General features: G+C 38.1%; 1 protein-coding gene across 1 annotated transcript in view; it reads right to left on the reverse strand.

Annotated features, from left to right (window-relative positions):
* The window catches only part of DPYSL5 (dihydropyrimidinase like 5), a 77,593-nt gene that overhangs the window by 36,355 nt on the left and 26,196 nt on the right, over nt 1-15,042 (reverse strand). The gene's annotated exons all lie outside the window — the stretch shown is intronic.

Below are 15,042 nucleotides of genomic sequence, written 5' to 3' on the forward strand. Positions count from 1 at the left end.
CCCTTACTGATCTGCCTTGGAACTAATACACAGTATTGATTCTAAGGTGGTAAAGAAAAGAAAAGCGTATGACATTACCAGAAAGGACTGAGGAAAATAAGAGAACTTCTAATTCTTTTGTCTTAGAAATAATACATAGTATGAATTCTAAGACAGAAGGTAAGGGTTTAAAAAATCACTATATGGTCCAGGGACAACTAGGTGTCACAGTGCATAGAGCTCCAGGCCTGGAGTTGGGAGGACCTGGGCTCAAATCTGGCCTCAGATACTTCCTAGCTGTGTGATTACGGACAAGTCACTTAACCCTGTTTGCCTCACTTTTTGCCTTTCTGTCTTAGACTGTTACTAAGACAGAAACAAGTATTAAAAAAAACCCAACAACAACAAAAACTTATCTGGTCCAGCCAAATTGGCCGCCTTTGTGTTCCCCATACACAATACTCTACCCTCCCCATCCCCATAGGCCTGGCCATCTCCTTTCTCTCCTCCTCCTTATCTCCAATGTGCTATGTTCTCAATAAGTTCTCATGAAATTCTTGACTTCCTTCAAGTTGCAGCTCAAGTATTACCTTTTACCCAAAGTCTTTCCTGATCCTTCCAACTGCTAGAACCCACACTGCCTTGTGCTTATTTTATATCAATCCAGCATATATTTATATACAGACATCTCATGTCTCCTGATAGAATATAAGTTCCTTGAGAGTAGAGATTGGTTTTTTTTAATCATTCTCTCTCTCTCTCTCTCTCTCTCTCTCTCTCTCTCTCTCTCTCTCTCTCTCTCTCTCTCTCATGTTTGGCACAAGTGTAATAAAGGCTAGTTGTTTGACTAAGTTACTCTGCTGCTATAACTAGCTCTGACACCTTGGTCTTGTCATTTAACCTATCTTGACCTTAGTGTCCTCATCTATGAAATGAATAGTTTAGATCTAATGATATCTAAGGTATCTTATAGCTCTAACATTCTAGAAAGCAGTATTTGCCCTAATTTCTTATAATTATGATTTGGTGAAAGATCTATTGATAATAAGTAAGATAATGTGAATATGTAGGTCTAGACATTTGGATAGTCATTTAAGGATTAGATAAGTTTTTTGGTATCAAGAAGTTAAGAGGAAAGTCAAAATAAGTGGATAGGCTTTGGGTAAATTGATGAAAGTGATAAATATCTTTGGAATCACCAAGAGTTATAAAAGTCTGTTTTGTTGAAAAGTTTGGTCTTTCAATTGATAACCTACAGGATCTCTCAAAAGTTCTTCATTCTAGTGGGTAGATGTCAGTGTTCTAACAGTGAGGGAGGTAGGGTAAGAGTAGGAAGAAAAAAATCTCTTGCTATTTTAAGATTCTAATAAATGACTCATGAAGAAAACTCATCATATAATAGTCACCCAAAGTCTTAGAATCTCAGAGTTGGAAGCAACCATTGAGCTCCTTTAGTCTAGCCTGATTTTGCAGATGAAAGCAAGGTCCAGAGATGTTAAGTGGGATATACCCAAAGTTATACTCAATTAACATTTATTAAGAACCTACTGCATGTCTACCTGCCTTGCCTCGCAGGGCAGGATTTTCCCAATACATCATGGTATCTCTTTCACTTGTACTCTACTTGGAGGCCACTTGACATCCTGAAGAAGGCTGGCTCCGTGGATTGTTATAGGGCTGGCTAACAGTTATTGGGGTATGGCCTCAGAAGTATCTGTATCTATAGAAACCCAAAGGACCTTTGGATTCCTGTGCTGTCAAGACCCAGAGAAGGATTTTTCTTTAGTGAGGCAGCAAGATGGAGCAAGGGATGGAAGTTCAATCTAGAGTCAGGAAGACCTGGACCTCAGATACTTCCAGTTGTGTGACCTTATCTAAATCACTTCACTATTCTCAGTCTCAGTTTCTTCATCTGTAAGATGAGGGAGTTGGACTCAGTAGCCTCTGAGCTTCCTCCTAACCTTAAATCTATGTTTCCTAGAATGCTATGTCCTGTGCCCTTCTGGGCATGTTAAGCTAGCCTACATCTCTTATGAAGGGTTGAGTTGCCAATAACGCCCCCCCCCCCATGCTTTACCAATCTCCTCTTTCTTTACCAGGTCTGCACAGGAGCCATTCTGCCTTAACATGTCTTCCTCTTCTCCCAGTCAAACATATGTGGCTTTCGAGAAAGAAAGGCTCTCCAAAGATTGTTTCAGTTGGAACATAAAGTTGAAACATTTTAAAATTAAAAGAAATCTTTTTTGGGGATGCCATATCACTGCTATGCTGGAAAAGGCCTCTCAGAAATAACTAAAAGGTTCATCTGCTTCCATGTGGCACGTGTATTGGAAAGCAGTCATCTTCCTTGTACAAAAGGGGAGTTTGCCTTTGAATGAAGAATGACTTTGAAGAGGAACAAGCAGTGAGGGGAGGTAGCCCGGTGTGAAACGGGTCTTTATTTGCTCTAGCATTGCTCCTGATCTTGGCAGAGCCTCAAAACCCCCAAAAGAGACTTTCCCAGTTCCAGGTCAGCTTTAATTATTTCAAGGAGAGTCATGAAATTCTATTTTTTAAATTCACAGAATAGTATAATTGTAAGGGACCTGTAGAAGTTCGCTTCGTACCTAATGCAAGAGTCTCTCCTCCACATTCCTAGCAGGCAATTTGTCAGTGTCTGACTGAATGTTTCCAGTGAAGGGGAGCTTACCACTTTGAGACCTGGCCCTCCCTGCTGATGGACGACTCATATTGTTAGAAAGCTCTTCCTCTTAAAAAACTGAAATTTATCTTCCTGTTACTTTCAACCATTGCTCTTTAATTATAGCATATGCTAAGGCTAGTGCCTGTTCTGGAAGATGGTCTTCAAGTACTGGAGGGCAGTCATCACTGACTCTCTTACTTAGATCTTCTCTTTTCTAGACTAAACATTTTTTCAAATGCCTCAACATTCTACATATACTTCTTGGTCACTTTTTCTTGGATACAGGTAGCTAGGTGGTACAAAAGAAAGAAGTAGGACATGAAGACAGGAAGAACTGAGTTCAAATTCAGCTTCAGAAATTGACTAGGCATATGACCCTGGACAAGACAATAAACCTTCATCTGTTTTTGTTTTCTCAGCTGTAAAATGGAAATAAGAACAGCACCTATCTCCCAGGGCTGTTGTGAGGATCAAATGAGGTAACAATTGCAAAGCACTTTGCAAACAAACTAGAAAGTTAATTATATAAATACTAGATACTATTATTATAAAAACTATTAAAAATTGGTGTTTAAACCCTTTTTTTCATTGCAGAGGTGGATTATGGGATATTTGTCAGACAGTTGTTTCTTTTCTTCTTTATTCTATTCTTTGTTACTAGGGATGGTTCTGTGGGGAGGATATATTTGGAAATGAAGCAGATGCCAAAAAAAATCAATAGAATAATTTAAAAGTTGTGCTCAGAACAGAACATAATAGACCAGATATGGCCTGATCAGCATAAGTATAGTGGAACTGTTACCCTCTGTGATCTGCAAACCACATTTCTATTAATCCAACATGAGATTGCCTTAATGATGTTATTTTATTTTTAGCATCAAAGTCACAAAATTGGCTTATACTGAGCTTATCATCTACTAAAACTCTAGTTTCTTTCCCGTAAATTGATGATGAACCAGGTCTCCCCCAACATATAATAGCGTGTGATGTTGCGGATGGGTTTGAAGTCGGTCTCTGATTCTCAAAAACAATGTGACATTGGGCAGAGGTTGATTGTAGAGACAATGCTTTGTGAATCTTAAGGTGTTATAAAAATATGAATTATCATTATTAGGATAACAAGATCACAAATTTAGAGATTTTTTAGATTTAGAGGTTATTTAGTCCAACCCCATCATTTTATGGAAAATAATCATAACTAATATTTATAGTTTAAGATTTACAAAGTGCTTGACACACATTATCTCACTTGATCCTCACAACAATACTGTGAGGTAGATGCTGTTATTATCCCCATTTTACACATGAGGAAACTGAGGCTCAGAGAGGCTAAGTGACTTGCCTAAGGACACACAGCTAGTCAAATACCTACAGAGGGATTCAAAGCAAAGTATTCCTGACTCTAAGACCATGGTCCTTATACTATTCCACACTACTTCCTCCTCCTACATGAGAAAACTAAGTTGAATGATTTGCCCAAGGACAATCTGGTGGTCAAGTAAATTGAGTTTTGAGCCTAAATGTAAAAATTTACCATTATCTGGTAAGCTTAATCTACTCAGGTTGAACGGATTGCTTTAAAAAACAAAACAAAACAAAACAAAAACTCTACCTTCCATCTTAGAATTAAATTCTGTGTATTGGTTCCAGAACAAAAGAGCAGTAAGGGATTTGCCCAGGGTCACACAGCTAGGAAGTGTCTGAGATCAGATTTGAACCCAGGAACTTGGGTCTCTAGGACCAGTTCTCAATCTACTGAGCCATCTTGCTGCCCAAGTGGGCTGCTTGTAATGATGGCAGTTGAACATTAGCAAGTAGCTCACATTTATAGCATTTTATAGTTAAGTAGCTTTCTTCATAACCCTGTAAGGTAGACAGTATTAGTATTATTAATCCCATTCTACAGATATGAAAACTGAGGTCCAACAAAGGTTAAGTGACTTGTCCAAAGTCACACAGCTAATAAGTGACAGAAGACAGGTCTAAGTAACTCTAAGACTGTTATTCCATCATATGTTGAGGCTGCCAAGGAAGTGTTTTGATGACAACGAAGGTAATTAGAATGATAGGATTTGCCCTTTGATGTTTAATTAATTTCAGTTGTTCTAATAATGAATTATTTTCACATTTTTTGAGTCAAGAATAACCAATGGACAACCAGTGGTACACTCTCCATGTTGAAAGAAAACATGGAAGCCATCCAGAACTTGAGTTCGCCCCTTGTGGTGAATCTAGGGAAAGACAGATATGACAGTGGCCCAGGGGAGGCAAGCATAGTGTAGGGTAGTGATGGCAAACCAGTAGCCATTTTCGATGGCACTCAGCCACATACAGAGAATTATGGGGCCGCATGCTGAGGATGAAACATTTGCTGTGGTGTAATGTAGACACTCTGCACTATAGATGACAATTCTACCTATATTAATTTACCTATTTTGGCTTATTCAAATACAGTTATATATTACAATTATACATTTTTGTTACTTCAACTATAAATATCATGAAATTATGGTTTTTTCTTGAAGTGACTCACCACCCAAGTTATGCTCAATTTTTTAGCAAATTTTGACACACCAAGCTCAAAAGGCTGCCCATCACTGGTTTGCCTTCACTAGAGGAGATGGTCACTTCTAATGAGATCACACACATTCAAATATTTGGGTAGAGGATGTGAAGTATATATAAAATTCAAACTTGTACATAGTTTGCCCTACAAGACTTCATAAATTATAGCACCCCAATGCCACCCAGTGGCAGTTTGGGGGCAATTGCAGAGGAAGTGCTGAAACTAAACCTAACATTGTCCCCCCCCCCCCCTTTTTTAAAACTTCTTACATTCTGTCTTAGAATCAACACTAAGCATCATTTCCAAGACAAAAGAACAATTAGGGTTAGGCAGGTGGGGTTAAGTGACTTGCCCTGGGTAACACAGCAAAGAAATTTCTGAGGTCATATTTGAACCCAGAACCTCCTGTCTCTAAGCCTGGTTCTCTAGCCAGAGCCTCCTAACTGCCCCCAAACCTAACACTGTGGATAAACTGCAAGCACTTATTAAGTAGCTATGACAGAGGCACTACTCTTGAGGAGAGGGATACATAGACACAAAGGCAATGGTCCCTCCTCTCAGGGAACTTACATTCTATAGAGGGAGGCAAACAGGCATATACAAAATGGATACTTTTTTTTTACAATTTATGAAATTCTTTGGAGGTGAGAAGGCCCTAGCAGATGAGGAGTGGGGGTAGAGGAGTCAGAAAGTGCCTCATGGAGATGGTGGCACTTGAACATAGTCTTAAAGGAAACCAGGAATTCTTTTTTTCTAAATTAAAAAAAAAATTTAACCCTTACCTTCCATCTTGGAATCAATACTATCTATTGATTCCAAGGTAGAAGAGTGGTAAAGGGCTAGGCAATGGGGGTTAAGTGACTTGCCCACGGCCACACAGCCAGGGAGTGTCTGAGGCCAGATTTGAACCCAGGACCTACCATCTCTGGGCCTGACTCTCAATCCACTAAGCCACCTAGCTAGTTGTCCTCCAAAACCAGGAATTTTAAGGAGTAGAGGTGAGAAGGGGACATCCGGAGCATGAAGGACAATCAATCAGTCAGCACACTGGGGTTACAAAGGGCAAGGGAAGACAATCAATGCAAAGGACAAAGATGGGGAATGGTCCTAATAATAATTTCTCAATCTATATTGCACTTAAAGATTTTAAAAGTGCTGTACATAAACATTACCACAGCTTAGTCAATAAAAAATTACTGAACTATTTTCAGTTGATCAATATTTATTAAACATCTATTATATATATGATTGGAGTACTATAAGTATTTGCATAACACTGACCATTGGGATGCCTTATGTTTAATGTCCACAATTTTTCATTAAATATATTATTTCATGGACACAATTTTTATTAAATATATTGTTTTACTGACAATTTTTTTGTTAAATATATTATTTCATTGACGATTTTAGAATTAAATATATTATTTCATGGACACAATTTTTCATTAAATGTTATTTCATTGAAAATAAAAAACAAAACATTTATGCCAGATACCTATGCTGCTATGTTCAGCTTACCAATTAAACAATTTGTCTATCTATGGAATAGCATTTAGAGCCAAGTATAAAGACATGCAGGTACAAAATGATGGGAACTTATAGGAGTGTTTTCCCTATGGCATGACCTTGAGAGTCAGAGTACCTCCTTCCACAGAAGAAATTCCAGGGGGAGTTTCATATCTGAAAAGTTCTGTCTGTGCTTTAAAAATCCTGAGAAGCATTTCAGTGGGATAGGAGCTGAAGGCATTATTTATACTTCCAAAAGGAAGGACAGTCTGATTGGCAGTGACCATGACTGCTTCTTATGGGGCTTTTGGACACAAGGTACCCATGAGATTAGACCAGGGAACAGTAGATACATTTTCTTTCCTTTTCATCACAAAAATTGCCAAGAACTTTTAAAACTGCTTGTGGAGCTGGTATAAAGGGCACACTCATAATTTAAAAGGACTCAAAGACCACCTTTACCCAAGGTTCTATTCTTGTCCTTCATCCTCTGGGTTCTTCTCTTTGGAGATCTACAGTTTCCACTATCATTTCAGTGTCAATGAATTCCAAATGGGCATCTCCATCCTTGACAAAGCTCTCTTCGAAACTAGTAAACCACATTTCCAATTACCTAGCAAAATACTTGGACGTTTCCTCAATAACTTGAGAGGAAAACCTTACTTTTTTTTGCTAAGTCCTGTCGATTCTCTTTGGGAAATTTATATTTCTATCCCTTTCTATTTCCACTGCTACCATGCTAGACCAGGCTTTCATTTCCTCCTTCATGGGTCACCAAAATACTTTTTGTGGTATGAACAACAACATATACTTCATGTAGTTTAGGGGCAAGGGTTTTTTCCCTCTAAAGAGGCAAGAAACCCTCTCTGAGACTTAGTTGGTCCTAAAGACTAAGGCTCAAACCTTTGATATAGCTTTCTGGTCACCTGCAAGGCTCCTCAGCCCTTGATGAACTTGTGGCTGCAGAAGTCAATGCTCCTCCTTGCCAGGTCTATTTCCTCATGGAGACAAGAGTAGCTGTGTCCATCTGAACCAATATTGTATCCTTTTCTATGTGATTGTTAAATTAACCCTTTTAATTAAACATTATGTGACCTATAAATGTCTCACTTTATTCCAATTCCAAGATTGAGCCACCAGAACAGCCTGAGTCATGCCTGGCCCAAAGCCACTTCTCAACCTGCTTCTTTCTACCTCCAATTCATTCTTCACACTTCAGGATTAATTAGTATGCACTGATCTGATAATCAAAAACTTTCAAGGGCTCTCAGTCACCTATGAATAAAATCCAAACTCCTTAAAGGCCTGGCATTTGAAGCCCTCCACAATCTGGCATCTCACATACTCTGAACTCCAGCCAAACTGGACTGTTCTCAACTACTTACAATCTGGCTTCTGATCACATCTTTCAACTAGAACTGCTCTCTCCAAGGTTACCAACAATCTTCTAACTGCTAAATTCATTAGCCTTTTTTTCAATTCTTATCCTTTTTAAAAAAAATTATTTCCCCATCTACATTTAATAACAATTTTCCACATACTTCAATTCTTATCCTACTTGACCTTTTGGCAACTTTTGACAAAGTCATCCTGGACGCACTTTCTTATGTTTTCCTGGTTCTCTTACTACCTGTCTGACAACTCCTTCTTACTTATCTTCCCTGGATTATCATTTACCTCTTGTCCATTAAGTAGGAGTATTTCTCATGTTCCCCAAAGCTCTTTTTTTCCTTCTCTCTTTTTCCTTTTTCATTCTCTCTCTATGCTCTCTTCCCTAATTATCTCATCATGTCTCATGGATTCAATAATTCTATGCAGATTCAATAGTTTTATGCAGATGACTCCTATTCAGTTTTATTTTTAGTTGTGAATTCCCTCTTCCTCCTCTTACATCCATTCAGAAGGCAAGAAAAACAAAATCCATTAGAAATATGAATAGTCATGCAAAACAAAATCTTACATTGACAATATCCAAAAAAGAGAAAAGAAAATATGCTTCATTCTAAATACTGCATTCATTAGTTCTCTAGTAGGAGGTAGATAGCATGTTTCATCATGAATCCTTTGGAGTTGTGGTTGGTCATTGTGTTGATCAAGAGTTCCCAAGTCTCTCCAAGTTGATTATCCTTATAATATTAGTTATTGTATAAATTGTTCTCCTGGTTCTGCTAATTTTACTTTGCATCAGATTATACAAATTTTCCCAGGTTTTGGGGAAGCTATCTCCACAGTTTCTTAGAGCATAATAGTATTGCATCACATTCACATAACTTGTTCAACCATTCTTTAATTGTTGGCCATCCTCTCAATTTCCAGTTCTTTGCTACCACAAAAAGAGCTGTTCATATGGGTCCTGGTCCTTCTTTGTCCTCTAATAAATTTACTAGTGATACTGATGGGTCAAAGGATATGCATAGCTTAAGTTTTTCAGGCATGGTTCCAAGTTGCTTTCTAGAGTTACATGGTAGTTCATAACTCTACCAACTGTAAAGTGTCTCTGATCCCATAAAGCTCCTAAAGCATTTGTTATTTTTCTTTTTTTTGTCACCTTAGCCAATCTGATGGATGTGAGGTGGTATGTTATGAGTTATTTTAATTTTAATTTCTCTGATTAAGAGCACTTTTTTGATATGGCTATTTGCTAGCTTGGATTTCTTCTATTCATTCCCTTTGACAATTTATTGATTGGGAAATGGCTCTTAGTCTTATAAATTTGACTATGTTCCCTATATACTTTAGAAATGAGAACTTTATCAGCGAAACTTAGGCAGATGACTCTAAGATCCAATCCTAATCTTTAACCTGAACTCTGGTCCCATGCAACTAACACCTTAAATACAACATATCCAAAACTGAGCTCATTTTCTTTCTGTCCTAACACATCCCTCCTCTAGACACTCCTGTTGCTGGCCAAGTCACATGCAGTCAATTCTAGCTCACAAGCCTAGAGTTATTCTTAATTCTTGCCTCTCCTCTCCCCCATATAATATTATCCAATCAGTTGTCAAATCTTTTCAATTCTACTTTTACATCTTTTTCATCTAATTCAGGGCCCTTGTTGCCTCTTATATGGATTCAATAGCCTCTTAATTGGTTTCCCTGCTCTCAGTGCCTCATTCTTTCAAGCAATCCATCAAAAAGACACCAAATTGAGTATATAATTTGGGGTTTTGGTTTTATAAGATTGCTCTCTTACAAAAATGAATGATAAGGTAATATGTTTTGAGTTATAATATATGTACAACCCAATGGAATTGCTTGTTAATTCTGGGAGAGGAGAGGAAAGAGGGGAGGGAGACAACATGAACCATGTAACCATGGAAAACTTCTGTGAAAATTTGTTACTGGAATAAAATAAAGAAAAAAAATTTTAAAAGACCAAATTAATATCCTTAAGAATATTGCTTCTATGATTAAATACAAATTCCTTGGACTGACATGTAAGTGTAAGTCCTCTACCACAAGACTCCAATGTACTTTCTTAGCAATTTTTTCACATTACTCCACTTTGTGAATTCTATGTTCTATGCCCATAGGCTATTTCCCAAACTACATTTCATCTCCTGTCTCCCTATCTTTGTAAAGGCTATGCATGCCACTCATGGAAGACTCTCCTTCCTCACCTATCTCTTAGGATTGCTAGGTGGTGCGATGGATAGAGCGTTGGGGCTGGAGTTCAAATCTGATTTCAGACCTCAGATACTTACTGGCTGGCTCTCTCTCTCTCTCTCTCTCTCTCTCTCTCTCTCTCTCTCTCTCTCTCTCTCTCTCTCTTTCCCCCTGTCCCTTTCTCCCTCACCAGTCCCACCCCCAATCCTGGTAAATATGAAGATCTATGATAAATTGTCTTAAACAGAATGCTACCTGGTCTTCTGCCACTCAAGTGGGACAAGAGGTTTCTTTTCTTTAGACCACACCTTTAGACAGAAACCCTTCTCCAGGGCTTTTCTTCCACCTAGTTCTTTCAGTGGACAGGAGAATGACACTCATTCTACTAGTTGAGGAACAAAAAAGTATAAAGCCTTCATTTCCTATAAGTCAGATCCACTCATGGCTAAAAGTGGAAAGCCACACTAGTGGCTCCCTATTGCTTCTAGGACAAAACAAAAAATCTTCTCTTTGGCATTAATAGGGATAAGGCCTAGACCTGTGATTTAATTGAGATAGGGAACGCCAAACTGAGGCATCTTTCTCTCTCCAGGCAAGGTCCGCCTTCTCTGTGATTAATAGTCTAAGAGAGTTGTCTAGATCAAGTGTCAGTAGGGCTGATCCAGATTAAAACATAATTGGGATATGTTTGGAAAAAAAAACAAATAAAAGCCCAATAAACATAGATAATGTGAATGTGGTGTTTTCTAAGTCAGTGTGTACCCCTGCCTGTATCTTGAGTTTCACCACCCCTGGTCACCTACCGAGTACATGTCAGATTACTTAAAAGCATGGTCTTCCTGGTTCTGAAGCCAACTCCATCTAACCAGTTTAAATTGCTTCTAACCTTTTTTTTTCTATACAAATTTCTACTAATTCTCTTCACTACTCCTGTACCAGAGAAACTGGCCTTCTATCTTCTGACCATGTGTCTTTGCATAGTCTAGCTATCTTTTATGCTTGCTCTCTGTCCTCAAGCCTTTTAGAATCCCTAGCTCCATCCTAGGTTCAGTTAATATGCAACTCCGCAAGTCCTTCCCTAAATCTTTCTCTGAATTATTTCATCTTCCCCTTTCCTAATTAATTGCTTTGTTTAATTTTTTAAAAATGTACTTGTGTGTGTAACTGTTGCTTCCCCACCATGAAGGGGAAGCAACTTGTGGGCAGAACTTCCATTTTTGACTTTGTATCCCCAGGCATATGATAAACATTTCAAAAAGTTTCTTGAACAGAAGATGTAGGCATTTCCTGTTTTTCAGTGTGTTATATAGTTCTCCTCTTCACTCATTCTACACTGCTTAATTAAGAGACCTCCTTCACTTAAAAAAAATTATTTCCCCTCTCAATTACATGTAAAAATAATTTTAAAGCTTATTTGTTGTTTTTTTAAATTTTGAGCCAAATTCTTTCTTTTCTCCCTCCTTGAGACAGCAGCAATCTAATGTAGATTATACATGTGCAATAATGGAAAATATTTTTGCATAAGTCATTTTGTGGAAGAGAACTCAAACCAAAAAAATGAAGAAAAATATAATATATTTCTGTCTATATCCAAACTCTGTCTTTCTCTGAAGGTGGATGGCATTTTTCATCATGAGCCCTTGGGGATTATTGTCTTGCAACCCTCACTTCTTGGGAAGATGGCAACAATACATGAACTATTTATCCTATACCTGATTTAGTAATTCTCTAGCGATTTTTTGCAACTCCTTGAAAATGTTCATGCCAATGACTTGGTAATGGTTTTTATGGCTTTTCAATTAGGTCAGTATGTAATGCTCTTCCAGTAACAAAGTGTCAGATTCCACGATGACTTGAAATATTTATGAGAAATAATTGCGAGAGAACTATTTTTATCTTTCAATTCCCAGATGCATCAAGAAATGAGTTATTATATGGAAGAATTATAATTTTTTTACTGGATTAAGTTGAATCAGTCCTTACTGAGTTTTATTTTGTAGGAAAAGTTGTAGAGCAAGGAAGAGAAGAGATGGATGATAGGACTGGAAGAAAGAGAATGATGAGATGAGAAAACTAAAACTCAGAGAGGTAAGGTCTACTCAGTTCAACAGTGCCCAACAAATGAGTGGCAGAGTCAGGACCCAACTACCAGGCTCTTTGAAGCCCAATTCAAGGCTCTTTTTGCTATATCAGGGGCAAGAGATCTTTTGCAGAGTGGGATTGAGAGGGAGGGAGGCATCTGCCAAAATCTCTTTAGCTGAGTACTAGATAAACTCTAAGGATTCTCTTAGGTCATGAACCTATTTTTGAGGTCATCTGTGATTAGTTAGATATATGGAAAAGTCTTTGCAATAATTTTAGAAATTCAGTTCAATACCATGAATTCCAAAACCATTTAAAAAAATTTTTATGCTTTCTTCAAACTCTTGCATTTTTAAGTCCATTTACTGTAATAGGGGTTAGCTATCCTTTGAGCAGAATATCTATTCTTTCTTTAAAGCTCCATTTTCACTAAAGCACTGTTTACTTTTAACTTTATAATTTTGGGAAATTTATTTAACCTTTTTATGTTTAATTTCTCCTATCTACAAAAATAGGGATAAACATACCAATAATACTTATTTCAAGATGCAGTACGGTATAGCGACAGTCACAAAGACCTGGTTCGAGGCCAGTCTCTGACACATAGAGCCAATGTGACTGTGGACAACTCTCAGTGTCCTGGGCATCTCAAAAGAGGTGTGGATTCTGCCTGGGGAGAGGATCTCCTTTTACAGGGAGTTGCTACATAAATTAAAATGATAGGTCTATGGAAGAAAACACTCCAACCCCTACTTTACAGTAGGATGATTATGAAGCACAAATAATATATGATAGCATTTTGTAATCCTTAAAGTGCCATATAAATAATGGGTATCATAATTTCTAATGCATGGATCTGACCATGTCACGTGAACACTTAAAAATTTTCAGTTATTGACCATCACATAATTATTGAACAAAAGATATATACTTGGCCCAGAAGGCTTTCTAGAGTCTAAATTCTATTTACTTTTCCAGTCTTATTTCACATTACTCTCATTCACCAGTAACAAAGGACGTTCCGTGGAGCATGCTCAGAGTTATCTTAGCTCCATGTGGGAGGGAGCTTTAGGGCTTGCTTCCAGCCTTGTGGTGAAATAGCACTGGAAAGGCTTTGGTGTTTTGTTGTGACACAGCAAGCCCCAAGTGGCCCCTTGGTTCTCTTGACCCATCAATGACATCCACAAGAGTGTGGGATGCTGTGACAGTTTAGAGAAAAGATAGCTTCTGGTGCCGTCTCTCTTTGTTCAACTCTAGGTGATACCATATAACTGGGATTTCATGTAAAGGGTAGAGAAACACTGGCCTTTCTCTGTTTCAGAATCATAGAAACTGTGTCTATTTGACAGCTAATCTAGGAATACTCAGCTGGGCACATTTGCACCCGGGCCCTTGACTACCTTTTCTATTTTTGTTTTTCCCTCATGTTTGGTGAGCAATTATCTATCTCAAGGAAACAACAATCAATCTCATGTTGGATGTGTCCAGGCTTGGGGTGACATTATGAGTGTAAGCAGTTCGTAGGCCCTAAAGTCCTTTAAGGTATGAGCTGAATGGCAGCGTGGAAGAAGTTCCTGGCAGCTACCCCAGTGCTCTTGACCAAGAAGTAGACTTACTGAAGCCTGGCCAGCAAATATAACAGGAGTTGTTTGGATAGTGCAAAGCCAAGCTAAAATGCAAAATGCTTAATTATAGAGTTCTACAAACTACTTTATGTTCTAAATGAGGCTTAGCATTAGTTTTCCAGAAGAATATATTAGTATTTATGATTTTTAAGTTTACTGGTTCCTGTTTTAAGATTTCTTTTAATAATGCTCTGAGTTTTTCTTTTATGTTTAACATTTATTTTATGCCCAATAATAATTACCTGCCCCATGCCTGATTCATATTGTATATTTTCATAACTCTTTAACTTTTTTTTTCGGGGGGAACTCTAGATGCCATAACCTAAATCATAAATAAATCAGTTTCCAGGGTACTGGGGTGGAGGTTTAATGAACCAAACAGTATGAGAACATGGAACCTAGCCACCTTTAAGTAAAGACTGGACTCCTCAGTATTAAAGGCAGCCTAAACAATTCACCTGAGCTCAGAAGGAGGAATGGGAATAGCACCCCAAGAGCCTGTAGGGCCAGCAGTAGTCCTTTTCAAGGTCAACTCACTCTGTATTTTGGCCAGTGGTCTACTTACTGTTTCCTATTCCAGTTTTTCCTGGTTCCTGTTTCTGGGTATTTGCATATTTGGTCCCACTCCTACCTATATTTTCCCACCATCTCTGCTTGCTGAAATTCTTAAATCTTCTCTAAGTTGCTTCTTAGATGTGACCTTTTCCATTAAGTTTTTCCTGATTCTCCTCCTCATTCCCTAGAAGCAATTCCCAGCCTCTTCCATTATTCTCATGATATTGTCCTCTTATACACTTACCAGGTTCTAATTTGGGGTGTAGCGTTGTAGGAGGGATCGATCAAGGCAGTTCCCTTGATGAGATCAATGTGATGAGCTCACCAGGGAACCCTTGGTTTGGAACTTTGGTGGTTAATACCTCTCTCTGTAGAGAATATGGATATGTATATCCATATTGGCACCTTTAAAAGGCCAAAGATAACTCTTGATT

This window comes from Gracilinanus agilis, chromosome 2 (genome assembly GCF_016433145.1).
Source record: "Gracilinanus agilis isolate LMUSP501 chromosome 2, AgileGrace, whole genome shotgun sequence".
In the NCBI taxonomy this organism is placed as follows: domain Eukaryota; kingdom Metazoa; phylum Chordata; class Mammalia; order Didelphimorphia; family Didelphidae; genus Gracilinanus; species Gracilinanus agilis.